At 42.8% G+C, this 25,390-nt stretch overlaps 1 protein-coding gene across 3 annotated transcripts in view; it reads right to left on the reverse strand.

The window, feature by feature from the left end:
- Nucleotides 1-24,880, reverse strand: part of ctnnd2b (catenin (cadherin-associated protein), delta 2b) — a 123,780-nt gene extending 98,900 nt beyond the window's left edge. For all 3 annotated transcript variants that reach the window (XM_066680740.1, XM_066680738.1, XM_066680735.1), the window contains exon 1: nucleotides 24,864-24,880. The gene's annotated coding sequence lies outside the window, so the exon portion shown is untranslated. The remainder of the gene's footprint in view (nucleotides 1-24,863) is intronic.
- Nucleotides 24,881-25,390: the final 510 nt, after the last annotated feature.

Genomic DNA, 25,390 nt, shown 5'->3' on the forward strand with positions numbered 1-25,390 from the left:
AATACCTTTGATTTTAGAAGAAAAGCTGGATGAGCAGGTGTCCACTTTCAGCCATATGTTGTACCAAATCAGGAGATTTTTGTCTGGATTTATTGAAAAATAAAATGGAATCTGCCTTTGTCAAAAATGCTCAGATCAATGGTAATATCTCTAGTATACTCACTCTAGTAATAAGCCTACCTGGAATCATTGGGCGCAAGGTAGGAAAACACCCTGGAGGGGGCGACCATTTCTTCCCAGGGCAACACACACACAATCACTCACACCGATGGACACTTTTGAGTTGACAAATCCACCTACCAATGTGTGTTTTTGGACCGTGGGAGGAAACCGGAGCACCTGGAGGGAACCCACGCGGACACAGGGAGAACACACCACACTCCTCACAGACAGTCACCCGGAGGAAACCCACGCGGACACAGGGAGAACACACCACACTCCTCACAGACAGTCACCCGGAGGAAACCCACGCGGACACAGGGAGAACACACCACACTCCTCACAGACAGTCACCCGGAGGAAACCCACGCGGACACAGGGAGAACACACCACACTCCTCACAGACAGTCACCCGGAGGAAACCCACGCGGACACAGGGAGAACACACCACACTCCTCACAGACAGTCACCCGGAGGAAACCCACGCGGACACAGGGAGAACACACCACACTCCTCACAGACAGTCACCCGGAGGAAACCCACGCGGACACAGGGAGAACACACCACACTCCTCACAGACAGTCACCCGGAGGAAACCCACGCGGACACAGGAGAACACACCACACTCCTCACAGACAGTCACCCGGAGGAAACCCACGCAGACACAGGGAGAACACACCACAGTCCTCACAGACAGTCACCCGGAGCGGGATTGAACCGACGACCTCCAGGTCCCTGGAGTGGTGTGACTGCTGCACCACCGTGCCGCCCAAAATATACTGAAAATGAATTTTCTAAAAGTCTGGAGTGAGACTATAGTGCTCAGCATTGTCTAGTGAACAAAAAGCTTGCCATTGGCTCAAAGATATAATTTAGCATGGCTGTCTTGAAGTGGTTTACATGAAGAGTTGTTGTCTGAGTGGAGAACCTATGAAACGTATTAATGCTAATGTTAGCATTTCACTAGCTAGTTTTTCTCTTATGAACTGTTGACTTTAAAAGAGCACAGGGAATTTCAGGCGGGATGTACACATCTGGCTTGTCCCCAGACATTCACGTTTCAAGATTTTCCAAGTTTAGCCTCGAGCAACTACACTCTACAACACTTTTCCAATGCTACGTCCTAAAAAGTTTGAAACCCTCTTCTTATGAAGTATGTTTTCTAGCTTTCCTTCTCAAACCACATTACTATTACTGTCTTTAACTGAGTTCTCATTTTCTTGTTAGCATTAGCACATTTGACATAACACCCTTTGTTTCCCCCATTTTATATTATTTATTATATTATAAGTTTGTAATTTAATCTAGTAAATGTTCAGGGCATGTTTACGATGGGTAGTAACTTTTACTCACAATAGACACGCTTCACTGTCACACTCAAGCAGATAAAACAGCTGTAAATTATACACGGAAATATGAAACTCTTAATAAAAAGCTCTTTCTTAACATCCAGAAAGTGTAAACTGAATGCGGTGTGAATCGCACCTGTTTTTAGTGAACACTTTAAGCAAAGAGTATAGCATTTAATTATAAACTAATTAATTGTTGTCAGCCACATTATATCATTTTTAACGTTTTGCCTGACACCTTCCAATCATTCACATCAACAGTAATTTCATCATTAAATTTCATGCTTCGACTCCTATGACATGACAAAGTAGCCTTGGTTTATTATTTTGTTTAGCATTAATAATGTAGTAATATAAATAAGGAACATTGCTAACTAGCACCAAAGCCTTTATTGGGAGATCTGTCCACTCAGCAGCCATTCTAGACAAGACCAGACTCCTGTTTCTGTGAATTAGAGAAGACAGATAAACCAGAAATAGTCATAGTAACATTCGTGAAACTAGATTTGTTACGTTTCCAGGGAGGGTTTGCATCTGTATCAGTGAAGTTTGGCTCTTTTTGACTTAAAGGTAGGGGTTTTCCTCATAAAACAGACAGCATTCGTTTTATTTCATCCACTGAACTGTCTTCTACTTTATAACGTCTCGTCCACGACCCATATTTCTCAGCTGGACTCAGGAGTCAGCCCCTCCTGGACCAGACCTGGATACCCCTGGTTTAGAGGTTTAAAAGGTAACAAGTGTTACATACAGAAAAGGCTGGGGAAAACGGGTTCATATTTTTAGTGGAAGAAAACATGGTGTAGCTTCTTGATTAGGTCCATTGACATTGGAACTGAACTCCACTGAACGGTCACTGGATTAGGAATACCTACATTGTATCTACACTCGTTATGAATTTTATCAGCTCCACTGACCACAGGAGCACTTCTACAATTACAGACTGTAGTCTTTCTTATCCCTGTTTCACCCTGCTCTTCAATGGTCAGGACCAGTACAAGACCCCCACAGAGCAGGTATGATTTGGGTGTTGATGGTGTGTTAGTGTGTGTTGTGCTGGTATGTGTGGATCAGACACAGCAGTGCTGCTGGAGTCCTGTGTCCACTGATGAAGGACCAGAGGACGACCAACACCCACTGTGCAGCGACGTGACTTTACATCTCCAAGGTGGACCAACGAGGGAGGAGTGTCTAACAGATTGTTTTAAAACTCCAGCAACACTGCTGTGTCTGATCCACTTGTACCAGCACAACACACTAACACCACATCGTTGTCACTGCAGCGCTGCCCTGTGGGGGTCCTGACCTTTGAAGAGCAGGATGAAATGAAGTATGTAGATGAACTACAGTCTGTAACTGTAGAACTGGTCAGTGGAGCTGATATAGAAGATACAAGGTAGGTGTTCCTAATCCAGTGAGCGTTCAGTGTATTTTGAACTGAGCTGAATGCTAGCAGTAGCATTAGCTCTTAAAGTAATGTTCCATGCTCCTAATATCTCTTCTCAGGCTACTGTAGCATCACATCTGCAACATGGAGAAGTAAACCTAATGCTAACTGAGAGAAGTCAACATAAATGCAAGAGGTCTGTCAGAAATGTCACGATAAAAGACACACAGAGCGGAAACGTTTTCACTGAGAGACACAGTGCACGATCGCTTGGAAAACTCCCATCCTCCTGTTTTTAATGCCAATGTATTGTGTCCCACAGTGAGAGCCATGCCACCCCCGTTACTATTCCCCCAGCACATGTGGAAGAGTGGGTGCCTCTGATTGGCCCATTTTTCAACTGCACAGTGACATCATGCCTCCAAAGAGGAAGTGGTATCTATGGAGATATGGGCTCATTTTGACACCGATACCCAATCACGAGGCCTGTCCCACTGCCCTGGCTGCACATCTCGCTCTCCATCAGCGTGCCATCGGCTCCGTTATTAGCAGATCCTCCGGAAGATATGACACATCACTTCACCACAACACTGCGAGCCCTGCCAGCCTCACAGCTCTCAACACACTCTGTGTTCCTCTCATTTTCCTCGGTAAGAATAAAGCAACCTGGCAACATACATCCAAAAATTCATAGACACATGCTCACCCAGCATCTCTTTTAACTTTTATCTTTTCTGAGAAAGTGTTTCAGTAGATACTGGCACATTGATGTGAGAATCTGATGGCATTTAGCCAGTGAAGCCTTTACTGAAGTCATATACTGATGTCAGATCAGATCTGGATCACAAACGCAACTCAAACTCATGCTGAGATACTGCATGGAGCTCCATCACTTCAGAGAACATGAATATGCTCAGGGGGCTTAATGCCCATTTTACCAACTCTTGGCATTTGTATTTAATGGTATCTAATATTTTTTAATGAAGATTATATAAATTTCCTATTAATGCCCTTCATTCAGAAATTATTTTGGATGAGCAGGTGTCCACATACGTTTGCCGTGTGTTCTTCCTGTGTCTGCATGGGTTTCCTCTGGGTGACTGTCTGTGAGGAGTGTGGTGTGTTCTCCCTGTGTCTGCGTGGGTTTCCTCCGGGTGACTGTCTGTGAGGAGTGTGGTGTGTTCTCCCTGTGTCTGGGTGGGTTTCCTCCGGGTGACTGTCTGTGAGGAGTATGGTGTGTTCTCTCAGTGTCTGCGTGGGTTTCCTCCGGGTGCTCCGGTTTCCTCCCATAGTCCAAAAACACACGTTGGTAGGTGGATCGGTGACTCGGAAGTGTCCGTAGGTGTGATTGTGTGAGTGTGTGTTAGGCAAAACGAAACTGCAGACAGTGTGAGACCTTGCAAAGAGCGAAGGCGCTCTCAGTTCGTGCAGCCCTCATGAGATTCGTTTCGAGAGAAGTACGCTGAGGCCTTTACCAGAGTTGGGTTAGTCCCGTTAGAGCAGGGGCTAAGATAATAAAAGGGGACAGAAACCTGCAGTAAGAGAGCGCTGGGGGGTGTGGACAGAAGGTTGTAGACCCACAGCTGGAGGAAGAATAGGGGTGTCTACGAGACTTTGCAGTCTCTAACACAGTAATTGGCTGCTGTTAGTCCGTGAACGTGGATGGGGCTGTGATACTCTCAAACTGGCCTGTTTCGTCCTAACCTGATAGTTTTAATTGTTTTCTTTTCTTTTTCTGGTACTGCTCTTATTGTGACGTCATCGCGTGTGAATTTTAACTTAGATGATTTAAAGATGATGATGATTTAAAGACGATTAGAGATTGTGATCATATCGTAATAATAGGTTTATTATTTATTTTATTAAAATGAAAATTATCAGATTTAATACTATGCAAAATATACCAGAAAATTATAAAAGAACAGGAGAATGTTTGAATTTTAAATTCAAATTATTTTAAAAAGTATTTGTACATCTGCCAGATATAAACTCAGACTGTGTTAGGAGTGGGATTCTGCTGTTTGTTTCCTTGTGAATTGAGCTCATCCCTGCCACTGGCTGCTGTTGTTTAGAGAGTTGGATGCAGCCCTCTCCCAGAGGGTTTTGCGGGAGGTCCGCTGGGTACAGTCATGAGAGGCTCTTCTAAACACTTCTTTAGCCTGTCCGCCCGCGATAAACAAAGCCCCAAACACATTGACAACACATTTAAAATACTCACCCCTTATTCTGCATGGACTGTTTTTCACTGAGTTTGAATTATAAGTTTTGTTTGTTTGGTTTAAAATGTTCTGAGAAGAAGTCTTCATGGAAGGCTTATGGGTTTTCGTCAATTTTCAAACAGATTGTTCATTAATTCATTCATTGTCTGTAACCCCTCACCCAGTTCAGGGGCGCGGTGGGTCCGGAGCCTACCGGGAATCACTGGGCACAAGGCAGGAACACACCCTGGACACTCATCACTCACACCTATGGAAACTTTTGAGTCGCCAATTCACCTACCAACGTGTGTTTTTGGACCGTGGGAGGAAACCAGAGCACCCGGAGGAAACCCACGCAGACACAGGGAGAACACACCACACTCCTCACAGACAGTCTCCCGGAGGAAACCCACGCAGACACAGGGAGAACACACCACACTCCTCACAGACAGTCACTCGGAGGAAACCCACACAGACACAGAGAGATCACACCACACTCCTCACAGACAGTCACCCGGAGGAAACCCACACAGACACAGAGAGAACACACCACACTCCTCACAGACAGTCACCCGGAGGAAACCCACGCAGACACAGAGAGAACACACCACACTCCTCACAGACAGTCACCCGGAGGAAACCCACGCAGACACTGAGAGAACACACCACACTCCTCACAGACAGTCACCCGGAGGAAACCCACACAGACACAGAGAGAACACACCACACTCCTCACAGACAGTCACCCGGAGCAGGAATCGAACCCACAACCTCCAGGTCCCCACTACCTGCTGAGCCACCGTGCCGCCCTGATGTTTTTTTTGTTTTCTCCTTAATTACATCATATTTTTCGCCGAAGCCAGATGAATGTCATCTCCGCAAGAAGTATGCTGAGGCGTTAAGGGGTAACAAAGTTAATTGCAGGAGGACATTCATACACAACAATACAACAGTTGACAGATATTAAACGCACATCCTATTTCTACTACACTTCTGAGTATTTACGTATGTACACATTTGACTTGTTTACTTTTTCTCTTTTCCAAGTTCCTGGATTCTGACCAACCCCCCCCCCCCCCCCCCCCCCAACCCCCAACCCCCAACCCATTAATTACAATTATACGTCATTTGAAACTTCACTGAACACCTAATTCAAATATTCTAATAGCAACCAATATCAAACTGTCTGGAAACGTCTTTACATGTGTATTGTAAAGTGCCTATTAAATCTTTAAACACTTATTCTTGCAGAGATATTAGCAAATGGCACAAATCACAGCCTTTTAACTCCAGCTTTTTTGGTAAGCATTAAAACAACCTGTTAAGCCTTTTTTCGTCTACAGTAAACGTCTCATTCGGGACAGCTGTCCTGAGCTTGCATTTTCATCCCAATTACCTCCCATTAAGGCCCTAGCCATATGTTTTTGACAACAAACTAGTCTCCGCGGGCACTGTCTGGCTTGTCTCTGGGCTAAGATCCACTTCAACAAATTCTGTCTCGCACTCAGGACCGCGTCGCTCCAAGAAAACCAGATGTTCCTGCGCTCATACGGAGAGCACAAACAATACACACCTTGCGTGTGATATGTAAATATAAAAAAACACACACAAACACAGCACAAGGCCTGGGAAAAACACACACAGGGCGTGGCACTGCACATCACACACATCCAAAAGCATTAGTGCGAGACCTGGATTGGGTCGAGTGAATCTGGCAACGTGACAAGCCGTGTCATTGCTGCGAGCTTATTAAAGATCATGCAACCCTGACTTGATGAACACACTCTCTCAGACACACACACACACACACAAACTCATTATGTTACACTAGAGAGCACAGCTCCCCGAGATATGAAACTCCACCCAAAAGTGTAATCATTCACAAATTAGAACACAATGTTTATGTGGATATTTATTATTTTCACAGTTTTTTCTACAAAAGGAAAATTCTGAAGAGATGAAGAATCAAAACCCTTTGTAGTTTCTGAAGAAACCAGTTCATGCTCTGTAGAGTGGGTCACCCACACAGGGCAGCCATGTTTATAAAACGTTTAGTGCAAAATCACTGAAACATCCAGACCACACATTGTCAGGGCAATGGCTGTTTCATAATGTGAAAAGTAAGAATTGGAAAATAAATGCTTACAATCCAAAACCCTCCACATAAGAGCGAGCGTATCACGGTGGACGCATCTGAACAGGCCATATCTCCAAACTTAAGCTTGGAGATACGAAATGAAAAGGTTCCAGAGCTGTAAAAATAGGCTAAGATTAGCCTTATGCTAAAATTCTCTGTACCTCACTGAATTACAAAATGGCCCTGAATGTAGTGTAAGGCTATAGATTATATTTTATTGTAATTTTAATAATTTGGGCCAAAATTTAAATATTTTGCACAGATCAGCGCTATTACATTTATAGCATTTAGCAGACTTTAACTGTAACCATAGCAACTCTTTTTAATTTGCATTAGGCGAGTATAACATTAAAACCCTGGACCCTCAGTGGTGTGTTGTAGTGTGCTCACCAGGCCAGGAATAAAACCACTTCCTGCTTAATGAAGGACAGCAGGGATATCCACTACTATTCCAGAACGCCCATGTGCTCACCACGCTTTCGCCATTGTTTTTAACCATTGCTTCTTCAAGAGGTTTTTGGTCTTTTACACTGAATAAGTTTATACTTCATCATTTCACTGACTTTTCTAAATATAGTGTACTGTATATAATCCATTGGCCTCATTATCAGGCGTCTGAGAGTGCCATCCCTCCTTGACAACTCTGAGAATTTCAGGAGACAAGGCTGAGGTTTTGAAAGATAGCAGCAGAAACTAGAAATTGAGATGAAATCTGTGCCCAAGGAAAGCCATGGGTGCTCAGCTTCTTGGGAAACAATGGTTAGGAACATGGACACTGGACAATAACAATGACGACTTCATACATTTTTTCCATCCTGTGTATTTATTTAGTCAGTGAATAACAGACCATCCAACAACAATAAACAAGATAATATATTACGTCTTAGGAAACCAATCTGTTTGCTTTCTATTTATAGTTGTATTATTTGTTTAGCTTCTACTTGGTATTCAGTTATGCTTAAAAATATAAATAAACCAAGGAGTAGTCACATAGTCACAGCTGTAAATTTCGGTAACTGAATAACTTTCTTATCCATTATATCTTCTGAAATATCAAGGCCCCTTCACTTACTCAACAGCTTCTACTCATCTGGGAAAACTAGTGTTGCACCAATACCAATACCGTATCTGTATCGGCACGATACTGGCACTTAAACATAGTATCAGTATCGGTTACAGAGGGCACAGATACCATAGGTGTCTTGGAAATGGCCCACTACTCACTACTCCCTACCTGTAGTGCACAGGGTACTTTTCAGGACACACCCCATACTGGATGATTGGATGATTACTGCTCAATTACCAAAACTACAAAAACTACGCTTGGCATTGAGAATGGTGACCTTAGCCTCATGCTCCACAGTGTCCTATTTTTTTCATATTTTTTGTGGAGATTTTGCTAATTTTTGTGTCCAAAAATGGGTGTATTTTACAATAAATGAATGCACTTTGGAATGATCACATAATATTCACATAAAAATGATAAAGTCATAGGTTTGACACAAGCGTAGGAAGAAAACATAAAGCTTAAATTATGCATAAATTATTTTGGAAAATGACTCATTTTGAAAGATTAAATTTCATGGTTTTAATCTTGTAATAAATGAACCCATTACATGAATTTATTAACATATGAAATAGGAAGCTGGTTTATAGTGGAATACCATCCTCCATTGATATTTCAGCTGAGTTCTGTTGGTTAAACTGAATATTTAAGACACAATTTAGAGGCAGATGGGTTTTTACTTTAAAATTTCATGAGTAAAAATAAAACATGTGGAGCATGGTTTTGAACTGTTGCATTGACCAGGCCCTGGGGAAGCTGCCATGAAACCATTCATCTTCTACAACTTCATCCTGATCAGGGCTGTGGTGGGTCAGGATCCTTCCCAGCGTCACTGGGCACAAGGAACACACCCATGACAGGAAGCCAAGTCTTTCACAGCGCATCACATACTCACCCAGTCACCCACATATTCATTCACACCTTTGGACACATTCCCACAGCTGATTTCTGGATTGTACGAGGAAACTGAAGCACACTGAGGAACCCCACGCAGACATGGGAAGAAGCCATGAAATCATTTTTATGTAAATATGTGCTTACAATGACAGGGTAGGAGAATAGTATCAGTTACGACATCACAAGTCTGGCACCATCTCTGCATTCTTGCGCTAATGAAGAGTTGGATCTGTTTAGTTATGAGGTTTATCGGCTCTCGGATCTAAATTCTCTACATGCCACATTAACCAGAGAGACATTTACGAGGCGTAATCAGTGACGGGGCTATTTTTTTTTTCCCCCACCCTCTTCATTCAGACTGATGTTCCATTGGCTTGTGTTGGGAATATAAAAGCAATAGAGCACACAGGAGGATTAAAATGTTCAATAAGGTCTTAAAGGAATCTAATCTGCTCTTGTGAAGCCGGGAACACAGTGTTCGCTCTCAGCGGAGAGTCGACCTGCACGCAGCTCTGAGACAAAGCTGAAAATGACATGGGATTGATAGCGGAACAAATGATGCCCTATCTGCCTCTTACCTTACACCTGCACATCTAATCCCTCCAGGCTCCGTTCTCTTCAGTGCACGTCGGTATGTGATGCAGATTTCATAAGCCTCGCCATAGATTTTCAGAATCAATTTTGCTACCGTTAAACTACACTAGTGCATTTTCTGCCACTGTGAGGCAGGCCCTATATCACCAAGTTAGACCAGGGATTGTGAAATACGAAGCCTAACATGAATGCTTCCAAACAGGAGGTTGTGGGTTCGAGTCCTGCTCCGGGTGACTGTCTTGTGAGGAGTGTGGTGTGTTCTCCCTGTGACTGCGTGGGTTTCCTCCAGGTGACTGTCTGTGAGGAGTGTGGTGTGTTCTCCCTGTGTCTGCGTGGGTTTCCTCCGGGTGATTGTCTGTGAGGAGTGTGGTGTGTTCTCTCTGTGTCTGCGTGGGTTTCCTCCGGGTGACTGTCTGTGAGGAGTGTGGTGTGTTCTCCCTGTGACTGCGTGGGTTTCCTCCGGGTGACTGTGAGGAGTGTGGTGTGTTCTCCCTGTGTCTGCGTGGGTTTCCTCCGGGTGATTGTCTGTGAGGAGTGTGGTGTGTTCTCTCTGTGTCTGCGTGGGTTTCCTCCGGGTGATTGTCTGTGAGGAGTGTGGTGTGTTCTCTCTGTGTCTGCGTGGGTTTCCTCCGGGTGACTGTCTGTGAGGAGTGTGGTGTGTTCTCTCTGTGTCTGCGTGGGTTTCCTACGGGTGACTGTCTGTGAGGAGTGAGGTGTGTTCTCCCTGTGTCTGTGTGGGTTTCCTCCGGGTGACTGTCTGTGAGGAGTGTGGTGTGTTCTCCCTGTGTCGGCGTGGGTTTCCTCCGGGTGACTATCTGTGAGGAGTGTGGTGTGTTCTCCCTGTGTCTGCGTGGGTTTCCTCCGCGTGACTGTCTGTGAGGAGTGTGGTGTGTTCTCCCTGTGTCGGCGTGGGTTTCCTCCGGGTGACTGTCTGTGAGGAGTGTGGTGTGTTCTCTCTGTGTCTGCGTGGTTTTCCTCCGGGTGACTGTCTGTGAGGAGTGTGGTGTGTTCTCCCTGTGTCTGCGTGGGTTTCCTCCGGGTGCTCCGGTTTCCTCCCACAGTCCAAAAACACACGTTGGTAGGTGGATTGGCGACTCAAAAGTGTCCGTAGGTGTGAGTGAATGTGTGAGTGTGTGTGTTGCCCTGTGAAGGACTGGCGCCCCCTCCAGGGTGTATTCCTGCCTTGTGCCCAATGATTCCAGGTAGGCTCTGGACCCACCGCGACCCTGAACTGGATAAGGGTTACAGATAATGAATGAATGAATTGGCTTTAATTAATCACGATTGTCACTTAAGACTGAAGCTTTTAATAATGATTATTTAAATGTAAAATAAACAAATCAAAGCAAGAGCAACACAATTATATTTTTAGTAGTGCCTATACTAGTAGGAGTGAGAGTTCGCTATGATATTTAATACAAAGTTGAGCAAAAAAAACACTGTAATCCATCTTTTAAACCCAACAGTAGCTTCACTGTGTTTACACCTCCTAATAAAACAGCTTATACGTAACTAGACTCTGTAAAAAGAATGAATGGGAGGAGGTGTGTCGCCAAATTTGGTAAAATGATTAATTCACGTTAAAATAATAAATGTGGTCAATTTAACAGCACGTTTTATTTTAGCTCTCCTGCACATGCCTTTAAGTCCAATTACAAGTGACTGAGGCACTAAGGCAAAGAAAAGGTAATGCTCCAAAAGATCCATCCACCCCAAATGTCACAGATCCACTGAGAAAGCAGCACAAAGCCCAGGCAATTAATGCACTCCTCCAATAACGTCCTCGAAGGACAGCTGAGCGTGACATTGATGATAAAGAGTAATTATGTGGGGCTTGCTGTGATCAAACGAGCCCCACTGCTTATTAGGGGCTTCTTTCCCAGTGTCTCCGCTGATTAGCTGGGAGTGTAGTCAGCTTTTTCAATGGACGCCTCTCCTTCACTTTATTGTCATCAACTTACAAGATCCAACATCTGAAATAACTCAGCCACCCAAGCCACTCAGCTGTGGGAGTTGTTTTACAATACATCAGCTACTTAGAAGTAATCATGCACCTGCAGGGCTATAGGCATACACACGTTTTCAGGACCGTTAGTGAGTGAGTGAGTGAGTGAGTAATTGCATAAATTACGCACCAGTTTCATTAGGTGTTTTGCAATACAATAAAATATGTCTTTTTTTTTTACTTTGTTTTGGTAATTTCAGAAACACACACACACAAAGCTGTCCACATGAATGCCATTTGAAATTTAGCAACTGAGTAATTTTAATTAGTTAATTGTTATGCTCAGGGGCAAGGAACCCAGCAATAACTTGTATATAAACATTAAAATGGTGTAATGTTAGACGATCCTTGTCTTGGGGCAGTGACTGTGAGGAGTTTGATGTGTTTTCCCTGTGTGTGTGTAGGTGTACTCCGGGTGCTCCTGTTTCCTCCCACACTCCAAAAACACATGTTGTGAGGGGATTGGCTGAGTGAAATTGTCCACATTTCTTGCGAGTGTGTGAGTGACTGGGTGAGTTTCTGATTTTCTTTGATAGGACGGTTTGGCATCTTGTACTCTTTGTGTTCCTGACTTGCTTCTAATCTTTCTGCTTAGGCTTTGGACCAACCATGAACCTGCTCAGGATAAAGCGGGATAAAGGGCAGCACGGTGGTACAGCAGGTAGGTGTCGCAGTCACACAGTTCCAGGGACCTGGAGGTTGTGGGTTGGATTCCCGCTCCGGGTGACCCTCTGTGAGGAGTGTGGTGTGTTCTCCCTGTGTCTGCGTGGGTTTCCTCCGGGAGACTGTCTGTGAGGAGTGTGGTGTGTTCTCCCTGTGTCCGCGTGGGTTTCCTCCGAGGGACTGTCTGTGAGGAGTGTGGTGTGTTCTCCCCGTGTCTTCGTTGGTTCCTCCAGGTGACTGTCTGTGAGGAGTGTGGTGTGTTCTCCCCGTGTCTTCGTTGGTTCCTCCAGGTGACTGTCTGTGAGGAGTGTGGTGTGTTCTCCCAGTGTCTGCGTGGGTTTCCCACCTTGCGCCCAATGATTCCAGGTAGGCTCTGGACCCACCATGACCCTGAACTGGATAAGGGTTACAGATAATGGATGGATTGTTTGGTGAATCCAAACCAAATTATTTCTTGTAATGAAAACATACTCAAACTCAACACTGTATCAGTATCATATTAAATCAAAACATGTATTTTTTGAATTATTACATGTTCTAATACCTCTATATTCATTCCTGAATTTTAGTTTCCAGTGCTGTAAAAGTTAAAACACATGCTGTAAAAGTTTTCCTGATTTCCACTGATACGGTTTTTAAGTGTGGGTGAGTAACCAGCACACAATCCTTTCAAAAGCCTTAAGGTGAAGAGGGCCGCAATGTTATGGAGGAAGGGGGATTACCTCTGATTGCAGTAAATGAGTCCCACCAGCCTAAATGACTGCGGCATTCCCAGGCGCGCGGCTCAAACACTTTCTTAACTGTTTTTCAAATGAAATCAATAGCTCTGTTTCAAGAATGTGGTTTTTTTCCCCCCCGACATTCTCAATTCCTGCGCTTCAGGCTCAGGGTCCGCTTGAGACGACGAGGGAAGGAAACTAGGCATGTCACATTCCAGTCACAGGCATGTGATCTTTGAGCCGAGCAGTGATGACATCGCTGCAATGGGGCGATGGCGTTTGGCTCAGCGAGGCCACTGCCCCTGCTAGCATTGGATAAATGACCTCATTCCTGTCCTGAGATGCTGTGCGATTGGAAACTCTGGTTCCCTGCTGTTATCTGCAGTACACAGGGCACAGGCAACTGGCACAGCCATCAAAAGCTGCTGGCCTTCAGCTCCTCGGCCCCCGAGATGGTCCTTTGTTTCCACCCCGCAGCCGCATCTAATGGCAATACGATAACATTGCGCTAATAAACCCACATCTTGCTCATCTGACCTGTTGCCTCTGTTGAGATTCCCAGAGATTCTCCCTCAGATAGAGACCATGTACCATGTCAGCCCACCCGCCCACATTGATTTCTTTAAAGCTTCTTTGCGTTTGTAGGAGATAATGAATTAACTGGCATGGCGGGCATTACGGAAATTGGCACGATGCGCACTGCCAAAGAAGCCCCCTGTTGGCGACACAACAGCACAGCAGCAGGGACCAAGCTGTACTTCTAGATATGATGAGGGATAGAGCAGTGACCACCTGAACAGAGCACAAGGACCTTTATCTGCTGTCTGCTATCAGCCTGGCACAGCTGCCGAACGGACCACCAGCGGCACTCTTCAAAGAACGAGGTTTACATAACGGAGGTATTTATATAACTGCCATGGCATTTGTAAAACTGCACTGCACGTGTATAAATGCCTTGCCTGTTTATAACTGCAGTGCATATGTGTAACTTTAATGCATGTGTTTAACTGCAATGCATATAACACATGATTAAAAACACATTACAGCAATATTTTGACCTTAAGATTACAGCTTAATCGTTGTGATGCGCCACTGACCTGTGATAGGGAGATGGAGCCTCTGTTGTTGCTACTCTGAGCTCAGCACTACAGAAACTGTACTATGTAGCTTTTAGTGGAGGGTAGGACACCACCCCCACACTCCCTTCCCCTCCTACTGATTTTAATTACACTACAGAAATGAATTACACGAGGGGTAGCAAATGGATTATGCCCAGGAACTCGGAACCACATGCAAGAGAACATGCAAACAATCAATTGATTGGTTCCTGGAGCTCACTGCGAGACGGAATACTGAACGTCCTCTATTTGTAGTTGACAAGAAAAATCCTGGGCTCTTTTGAAGCGACTTTAAAAACATGATGTTCCTTATAAGACCCAAATCATACATTTCAAGGAGCGTACATCAGATTTATGGATCGCTGGAGATAAAACGTCTTGTTCACCTGTATGGTGTGTGCTCTCTGTCTCTCTGTCTCTTATCTCACCCAGGATGAAGTTGATAATGCCTTGGAAGTATATAAAAGGGTGAGTCATATCTTTCCAGCCGAGTACCGGGAAAATTGAATTTCATTTCAGAATTCGGAAAGAAAAAAAGTTCCCTCTCTTTGGACGTAATGGGGATTTACATTTACCTTCAAATTCCAGCTGTCGCAAGATGCCCCGATTGGTAATTGTGGTGGAATAAAACGCAGAGAACCAGCCTGGAGAAGTCAGTTGGGCTCGTGAATCTATAAATAGATGGCAAAGAGCCCTGCTGTCTCTCATATTTCACATTTTATGTGTCAGTGGTTTCCTTTGCAAGTGCAAATGCTCACTGAGCACAGCTTGTCTCCCGATTCCACGTCTTTATAATCCAGGCAGTAAGGTATGGCCTGTATCTCCGCTCTGTTTTGCATCTTTAGAGCAGAGCAGTACTCCATTTGAAAAGCAAGAGTAGGTCTGGGTCACAAGGCTGGACAATACATCGCTGGATATTCGTCGTTGGAATAATGATCATAACAACAGAAAATCTGGACCGGACGTCACAGTCGAATGTAGGTACTTGTGTTCTCCAACATGCAATATACAGACCTCTCCATGTCTTAACAAGGGGGACACCCCCCCCACTTCAGGTCTCTGAGGAGTGTGGTGTGTTCTCCCTGTGTCCGTGTAGGTTTCCTCCAAATGTTCTGGTCTCTTCCCACAATCAAAAACACATGATACAAAAGTATCCATAGATGTGAATGCATGAGTGTGTGATGCCCTGTGATGAACTGGGGCCATGTCCAGGGTGAGTACACACTGTGTTCCCTAAGCCCAATGATTCTGGGTAGGCTCTGGACCCACCATGACCCTGAACAAGATAAAGTGGTGTCAGAAACTGAATGAATGAAAGCATCATTTTGCTATCTTGGATAGAAAGCACAGACGGCAATAAAACCCAACATACCTTGCTGAAAAAAAACCCAACACAGACCAGTACTGGTCTATAAAATGGTATAAGCTGGTTTAGCTGGACATCCAACAAGGTCAGGCTGGTTGACCACCACACCACAGTCCAAATCCCAACACTTGCTGGTTTTCCTCATAGCTGATCAGTGCTGTTTTTACTGATATGGTATTTGTGTGTTGATTATGCCCCAATTACTGTTTTAAAAGATTATATGATCTTTCTAAACTTCTGTTTTAAAATAAAATTCAATAAAATCTGTGTTTCAGAAAAACAGAACTAAATTAACTAAATGCACCAGCTCTTTCAGAGTGTGGATTGGTAAGAGGTTATTTCTTCTTTGCTTAGTCAGAGAAACAAAAATTGCCTTTGTAGTTTGGGACAAGACCTGAATTCAAATCAAATATTTTCTGCTGTTGTTGAATCATAAGCTTTACACATCAAATACATGTAGCTACAGAACTGAAGCAAATCACATGCTGAAAAGACAAGAGAAGATTAACTACATAAATACATACATTTTTGCATTGGCCTTAAAGGATTACGTGTGTTGGTTTAAGCAATTCGAAATACAGAGTGTCTCAAAAGTAAGGAAACATAATAAAGTTTGGTGCTTCAATTTTAAACACAAGTTGTGAGGGGAAGGGGAAAACTGTTAATTGGAGAAGAGGCATTTTCCCGTACTAACAGACTCCAAATGCTGAAACACACAGGCACTAGTAGGAATGTTATTTCACCTTCTGCTGATAGTTCAGCCATATTTAACAAAGTAGTACTACTACACCGTCTGGTGTTAGTTCAGCCATATTTCACATTCCAGTTTGTGAACTAAATTTGTAACCGTTCCACCGACATAATTGGTTTTACGAACCAGAAAAATTAGTTCCCAGCTGGAACCAAAGAGTAGGTTCTTCAGCATGAACTGTGGCTTAGTCCATGGGCGTGTCGAGGTCCAGAAACTCAAGAAATAGCTCAGTGGAGCTGGACTGGGTCATTTACAACGTTTCATATAAATAAATAATAGGAAAAACAGTAGAGAAATGCTCCGTTTGTGTGTGTTTCTGGGGCTGTGATTGGCTTTGTGATTGGCTTTTAGCTATGTTACTCCACTGTTCACAAGCACAGCAGGACATCAGCAACATTTACACATGTATTATATCTCACGAATAGAGGAGGACTGCTGAATTTGACTTACTTATACAAGTGTGTGTATTTGCCTAAAATATCATAAAGGGAAGTAGCGGGGAGACATTTTGTGGCGTTAGCGTGTTTATAAAACTCCATATAGCTGCGAACAGCCACATTAAACTTCATGTGCTTTAACCTGTTACACTGAATAAATAAGTCATTGTAATTCTTAAATTCAACAAAATGTTCTTGGTCTTCTTTGTCCTTTGGTGGCAGATCATCAAGTATTTATTCTTTAAATAAAATGAACAAGGAAAAACACTGATGCCGGTGCTATATATTATGAAAATTCATTTCTGCATTTAGTAGTCCTGCCCTCCAAATTATCTGTACAACACAATCACAGAATAAAAACCACATGTAAATAAAGACTTTGATATGACGCCCCAAAGCTTCTCCAGATGTGTCACAATGACAAGGGTATGTATTTTGGGCTTTCCTTTTTTGAAATGCCAGAAACACCTCTGTGACTATGTTTATATGGCTAATGGCGGTCCAGTAACACTAGACTAGTTTTCTTTTTTTCTTTTATTCCTTACTTCTCTGTTTCCATACGTTTGTGACACCTTGTACGTACGTTAAAGGCAGCAACGTATAACTATTAGTGTTGTTAAAATGAACGTGTTAATACACGCAGGAATGTAACATGTTAAATATTTAAGGCTAATTAATTATTTATCAAATTTGACAACTTCCTCCCATAATTAACTATTATATGTCATAAATAACTCCACCTCTCGCTCTCATTCACACATGCGCCCACAGATAGAGCTCTGGTTTTGTCTTTTTTTTTTAAACTATGAGCTTCCCTGTAGCGCTAATATTCAGCTCTATTTTACAGCATTATTAAAGATTTTTTTTAAATCGATCAAGAGCACTAATAAAAAAAATGTAATGCACATGTGTTTAAACAGAGCTCATCAATTAGTCGGCCAGCAAGTGAGAATGCTTCTTCTAGACAGGCCCGCTAGGCTGTCCGGCAAAAATGTGATGATATTTTCGACCTAGTAGTGGCAGCACAGCTGTAAAGGTTGCTCTTCTCTGACACAAAGCTTGTGATTGTGATTTCGTCACCATAAACACATCTGGTGTTTGTGCTGTCAAGTTTCAAACCTCCTGTAAAACTGTTTAATTAGAAACAAATGGGAGTAAAAAGAGCATATATTTTCACTCGGAGCAGGGGTGTGACAGAATGGAGAGTGAGGGAGTGTGGATTGGCAGCCGCTTGCGTCATGTCCGGTGTGAATTTGGTGTAAGGAACATAACCTATTAAGCCAGCTCAAATAATTATCACTATACTTATATATCAGAGCTTATACAACATACTTACATATCAGTAATTATATGGGGGGTCCTCCCTTTTACTCTTCTGAGAATTAGATATTGGAACACTGTTGTGAGAGTCTGAGTATGAGGCGAGGTACTGATGTTGGGTCATTAGTTCGGGGTCATAAACACCATTCTAACTAATCCCTAAACTATTGACTAGAGCTCCATCACTCCAGAGAACACAGTGTCAATATGAAACAGCCCAAACCTGTCCAGACACTTGGCATTCAGCACATTCTGGCTGATGTGTTCCATTAAATGTTTCAGCAAACATTAAAATCACTGATTTTATAACTTAGTAAGTGACACACAATGGGTCTGACTACATAGTAGTGCGCAGCATTCTAACAGACATCTATTCTCGTACGCCACTGCACGTGACCGGTGTTTACTTCCCTCAGCTGCTAGCGTCGCCATGGATACTGCTCTTCAGATGTTTATCATGATTTGAAATACGTTTGCTCTGAAAGAAGGATATAAGGAATAAATGGCAGTTGTGCATCATGGGATTGCCTTCGCGGCTGAAGAGCGATTCAATGCTGCCTTAAAATGTGGCCCTATTATGGTACCTCAGTAGGCCGTGTATTTCAGGTATCTAAGAACTGGGACAGCCTACGTGTGGGGAGCACAGTCATATGATGTACAATGTAGACAGATTATTAGGTTTTGGGATAGACCCAGTGTATAACAACAGTGCAGATACAATATAGTGCAGAGGTAGGATAATGCTTTCCACAGTACACTGATCAGTCGAAAGCAAACAGAGCCCACACAGGCACTTGATCTTGGCACAACACTGTGCAGGGAAATGACTGTTACCCACCAGAGGGAAGACATCCAAGAGGACACTCCTGGCACTTTAGCAAACAAAGAGGGAGGTGGCTGAATTCCATTCGCTCGCCTCTAACGTTTATTGTCTGATGCTTGGCCAAACTGCCATTGTGTTTAACTCTTCAAAACAATGACGTGTAGAAGTCTGTAGACTCATAATTAGGAAATTCAGCTGCCTTAAGGTGGACCCAGCATGGCCACAGACATTCAGTTGTGCACGGTTTCTATTATCTCCTTAGAAACGCTTAAAATGAGATGGGATCTCTAGGGCTGCTATACCATTCCCACTGTCAAATGTGAGCTAGAGGGGTATAAAATCCCCATCCACTGGGTTATGGAGCAGTACAACTGCATTCTCAGGAGTGATTGATGAAAGTGGCTGAATTCCATATGCTCACCATTAACTCCCATTGTTTGGTACTTGGCCAAATTGCCATTGCATTAAACTTTTCAAAACAATGATAGAGAATAAGACCATCCACCACAGCTACTTTCCTTTAAACAGAAATCACTTCAGTAACTTTAGGTTCCGGCTCCAGACTTAGGAGACCCAAAACACCAAGTATATTACCAAGCTTTGAAATTAATAACTACATTTCTAGGCTCAGTTGGCAGCTAATGCTAACAGCACCTTCACAAATTTCAAAAAAGCACAGCGTCATTATGTTGCTGCCAGCCGTAATTGACAATCTGCTGTTCGTGGCATCAGCTGTGTTGACAACAATGACAGCCATCACGGTCATCGCCAGCTTTTTCCAGAGGACCATAATGAGCAGAGGAGTTTGAAGTCCACACCAGCTGATTGAATTCAAACCTTTATCCATCACATTCCCTACATCTTCTAAAAGCTTCTTCCTCTATCACAGAATAGTGATCAAACCGCAAACACTTTTCTATTTACTTCTGATTTATACATAGCCCATTTCCATCTCTCAACAACAGCAGCATTCTGGGAGTTAATATCAGTAAAAATATCATATAATTTCCTTTGGAATCAATAAAGTACCTGTCTGTCTGTATATTTGGTAGTTTCACTACTCAGACCAGCCCATAAAATGTGTAAATTAACCTATAAATTAATTCACTTGATTTTGAGCAGAAAAATCACCAGACGGTGCTGGACACTACGCTTCAATGACTGGATTTGTTCCCCTCGGATTAATATATCTACCATTATTCAATTATTTACCCAATCATGTTTTAGTCTCTCACATTTTGCCCCTATCCCAGGCCCTCCATGTTTTAAAATTATATCTGTGCAGAAGCAATGAAACTCGAGAAGTCACATCGCCCCCTATGCTTCCTGTAGTGTACTGCAATCTGTCAGATAAATCAATCCAATGTCTACACCACTATATTATCATAAGCTCCTGAAGTGGCAGCCAACTGGATGCTAACAGAGTATCTTTCACAGTTTTCTGTCATAAATGTGTCCCCCCACACCCCCAAAAACGAAATAAAAATCAAGTGAAATCCAGGAAGGTGTAGTTACACGATATTAATGTAAGTAAACCTGGTTTTTTGAATGCGGCTTCACTTTAACTATGCAATTAGAAGTCTTTTGTCCATAATCAATGTTGTCAACCTCTACTTGACTTTATTGACTAATCATTGCAGACTTCAGCATGCACAGGCACACAGAAGAGAGAGAAAGTGCATGAAGCAAAGCCACCAAAGACCACCCCACAGCATTGAGAACCACTACTTTACCTAGCTGTACACCCTACACCTTTAACTTCAGTTTCAACTTCAAGCTCCAAGCAAAAGTGCCTTCAGCAGAAACTCAGACAGTTCACAATCACTGGCACGTTCAGTTTTTGTTGATACATTGGCACTGGAATTGATAATGAAAAGAAGATAATCTGACTATCAGTAGGAGCATGCCGATATTCACAAATCCCAGCTTTCTGGATTACAGTGAAAGACATCTGGACATTAGATGAAAAAGCCTTTTAATAAGAAAAACACTACTATGTTCAATAACCCTTTTTACAGTGTGTGCACTGTTCGTATAATCTCTATAGAAAAGCATGACTTGAAAAGGGGCTTTTTGAAGGTAACACACATTAGTTTAAGTTTACGTACCCAATGCCAATCATTAGCTAGAGGGGTATAAATCTCTCCAGTAATGCAGGGTGTTGTGAAGAGTGATGAATCACAAATCTAGTGCCAACTGGAGAGGTGTTTGTGATCCAGAACCTATTTTTCAGCATCAGTGTTTCATCTCACTAATGTAGTTTGGAGCTGAATGAAATTCTCACAGCCATGTTCCAACGTCTAGTGTAGGGCCTTCTCAGAACACGTGAAACTGTTCAAATAAATACCAAATGAAAAGGTGTCTGCAAACATTTGGCCTTGTATTGTAGCATGAATGTGGGGGAGTGGATGTTGTATTAAAAGAGAAATCTCAATGCATTCATCCATCCACAGCCCAACAATAGACAAAGACAAAAAATGATGGCAAGGAACAGCAAGTTATTGGTGAAAGAAACGCCTGTTATCAACACTAATGCACTCCATTTGGTACAAATGCATCATTTAAATAATTAATGATAATAACAGCACTCTGCTCTGAAACGTTTGGATTTTTTCCCCCCTACAGCCCGAGGAATTGATCACCTGAGCCATCGTCCATTATCATCCATCTACAGGGGGCTACTGCAGCCAATCAAGCTGCATCATCAATCACCCAGTCCAGGCTGCTGCCCAAATCTCCACCTGCAGCCTTCAGCCACTACGTTTTCAAGGAGAGAGAGAGCTGAAGATGTAGATCAGGGAAGAGGACTTCAATTTTTCTGGGCGTTTAGGGAAAACGCATCACTGTCCATCAACACAAACCAACACATTAAACACACTATGTCCAAATCTTTATGGATGGCACTTATAATTAGTTCATTTTCATCTACTTTAAGATGCACTCACATTACGTTCTATTGCACACATCCTCTAATCCCCTTTGTATGAGTCGCAGTGGGCTTTGCGAATGAGAACTAATCATCTAAAAACAGGAGCTGACCTCACCAGTGTTCTTGTGACTGAGTACAATCAAATTTCACAGAAATGATACATCATCTACTTTAAAGCCTCCCCAGAGTAGAATCTGTTATTGCTGCCTGCTACCTCTCAGTAAACAAAGAAAACACAACTCAAGTCCCATTCACTAAAAACATGCTCATAAAAGAACCCAGTGGCTGTTGCATCAATATTCAACACTACAAGTGTGTCACTGGGTTTATCTTCTCTTTTAAGTGTATATATAAGTGGAATACGTCAAATTCACTGTGTATGGTAATGGTCCGTACGCTACAGACGTGGCAGGTAGAGATTAGTTTGATAAATGTGAGTGTATTCCTTTAACGCACATATACGTCACACACACATACACCTCTTTTACCATGGACTCCCGGCCCTGAGACCCCGACCCTCATTTACAATCATTAAAACCTGAAGACCAGCAGACGTAGGCCCAAAGGCCTGGACAAGTTATTCAGCGGTAAACAAACTGCACAATCCAACAACACAACCTTCACATGAGCCATTCTTGTCATTTATCACTGAAGATCACTTCATTAATTTCACTCAATTCCCCATGACCTATTAAAGGGGTTAACGATGTGTCGAGCCCGCCTCAGTCCCGACCAGCAAATCATCCCAATCAGCTCCAATCTGCTCCTAGAACCGGATAAGATTCAGCGAGATTACGAACACTGAGCATTAAACTGCTGTTCTACATCGCGATGGAAAAGCCAGGACATTGTCTGCAGGGATTCAATATGGGAGTTATGGGACGAATTTGATTTTTTTTTCTAGTCATGAGTAAATATTTAAACATATAACAAATGTAGAAGTGGAGAATTTATCGGCCTAGAATCAGAGTTGGGTGGTGAGATTTTTTATAAAGTATTAAAAATAGAATAAAAAGAAATACAGTGTTACATTGACACAGTAAGCCAGCGTTGGGTCTTCCAGAGCACCGTAAATACTTGTTCAAACATCAATTCAAAATCTAAACGTATGTCCAATGCTGATATTTTTCCGTGCAAATGTCTCCCACTATCTAGCTGAGGTTACCTAGAAAAAGCAGACCAGCAGAGGCCTGCGATGTCAAAAAATATCCATTTTGCTTCTGGTCCTAATCAATATATGTGGGGAATTTTAATGGCCTCATGTGTGTGGCAGTCCATTTGAAAATATGGCCTTATTTGTAAGAATCCTGGCCTTATTGATTCCCTTTGCTCCTCCCTTTCTCTCTGCATGTGCCAAGAAAAATACTAACTAGGGAGGCCCAACAAATGATATGGATATCACCTCAGAATCGGCAGAGAACTACTGTCAACGTTGAAAAAATGTTTAAGACTTCATTAAATATGTGTCAGATCTAATATATTCTCTGGAACAGCAGAATGAGTAGGCGTCACTGGTCTACTGCTCCATATTTTTAATTAAACATACTATATACAATTATATATATATACACACACACATATATATATATATATATGTTTCCCAGTAAACAATTAGCCGTTGATTCAACGTTGAAATAACGTAATGACTGCCGTCTAATCAACGTTCTCTTAAGGTTGAAAATGAAAGTTGAAAAGACGTCCAAACACAGACATTGAAAAGACGACTATTAGACGTATTTTGGACGTCCATTGACGTTATTAATTGGTCCCGAAATAAATTAATTGAATAAAACGCGTTTTGGACGTCCACTGACGTTATCGATTGGTCACCACTTAACTAACTTATTAAGATGGAGTTTGGACGTCCATTGAAGTTTAAAATATATCCATGACGGACAGACTACTTTTAGACCTATTTTGTACGTCCAGGGACGTTCCTTGTTTACTGGGTTATGTGTATCAGCGTCTATAGAAGCCCGTTTCCACCCCTTGAAACACCAATATAATTTAAAACACCAATATAACATTTCATAATAATGACATAACCTAATATAATTATGACCCCATTCAAATTTGCGTAGTGCTACATCGTTATTATGAGATGCTAAATGGCTATTAGTGAAAACAGGCTTCTGTGACACAAATATTTAACAAAATGTGAAACTTGGGGCTCTATCTTCCTGGACTGGCATAACTTAGATATATACAGGGTTACAAATGCAGCTGAAATGTACGAAAATGTATAAAAAGGTGCAGCATTAGTATCGGCAGATACACAGATGAAAATATCAATATTAGCATCGACCCACAATTCTCATATCGGTGCAGCCTTAAACAGGATATGACATACAGGCACTGAGTGTACGTTTTTAGAGGGTTAATCGTGGTATGAAGCGTATAGTGCCCCTTTTAACCGCTGTAATTTATTCCTAATGATCACTTAATCACCGTATCTTTGTGAAACATGAATTCAGCCGTTAATGGTGTGTTTCTCTGAGGCCAGAGAGAGGACAGCGCGCGCCACAATCGTGGAGTCCGCCATCTAATGTAATCTTATAAATACAGCATTGAAATTTAGGTCAATAGGGAAGTAATTCCCTTTTTTTCGACTCAAACCCCTTCAATACACCTCCCCCCTCTTCACCCGCCCCCAAACAGCGCCTCTGTGGATGGAGCCTCGACGTCTAATGGATTCCACTCTTTTTTCCCTTCACAATAAAAAAAAATTAATAAAAAAAAATAACAATAAAGACAGAAGAGCTACAACAAAAACAGCGCGGAGAAAACAAAGGCTCACAGCGCGTGCAGCGGAGCACAGTCCACCGTTTACAGCGTCGTCTCCTTAACGTTGTAATATTGCAGTGTAAGGTGTGTGTGTGTGTGTGTAGTAGGTTTGTATGTGTGTGTGAGTGTGTGTGTGTCAACTGGAATGACATTGCGCTTACCGAGTGAAGCCGTCCGTCCTCCTGGCCTCCCTCCTTCTTCCTCCTCCTCCTCCTCCTCCTCCTCCTCTTCCTCCTCTTTTATTTCAGATTAAACACCGAATTGTTTTCAGGAGCCGCAGAGATAATGTCACACATCCCTCAGCGAGCTCCGGAGAGACGAGGGGAGAAAGGAGCATCCGTAAAAAAAACACACACACACAGACATACACACACATGCACGCGCGCACGCGCACACACACACGCACGCACGCACACACACTCATACAGCCTCCACAGCTGGAGGAGAAAAGGAGGGGGAAAAAAAACGGCCACGGAGACAGCAGCAGAAACCTCTCTCTCTCTCGCTCTCTCTCTCTCTCTCTCTCTCTCTCTATCATCTCTATCTGTATCTCTCTCTCTCTCTCACCCCGCAGTGATGGATGGGAGACAACAGCGACATCTGCTGGGCAGTTCTGTTACATTTCTGGAAGATAATGGTTTCCTTTCTTTCTTTCTTTCTTTCTTTCTTTCTTTCTTTCTTTCTTTCT

The sequence above is a fragment of the Hoplias malabaricus genome, chromosome 9 (assembly GCF_029633855.1).
Source record: "Hoplias malabaricus isolate fHopMal1 chromosome 9, fHopMal1.hap1, whole genome shotgun sequence".
Classification (NCBI taxonomy): Eukaryota; Metazoa; Chordata; class Actinopteri; order Characiformes; family Erythrinidae; genus Hoplias; species Hoplias malabaricus.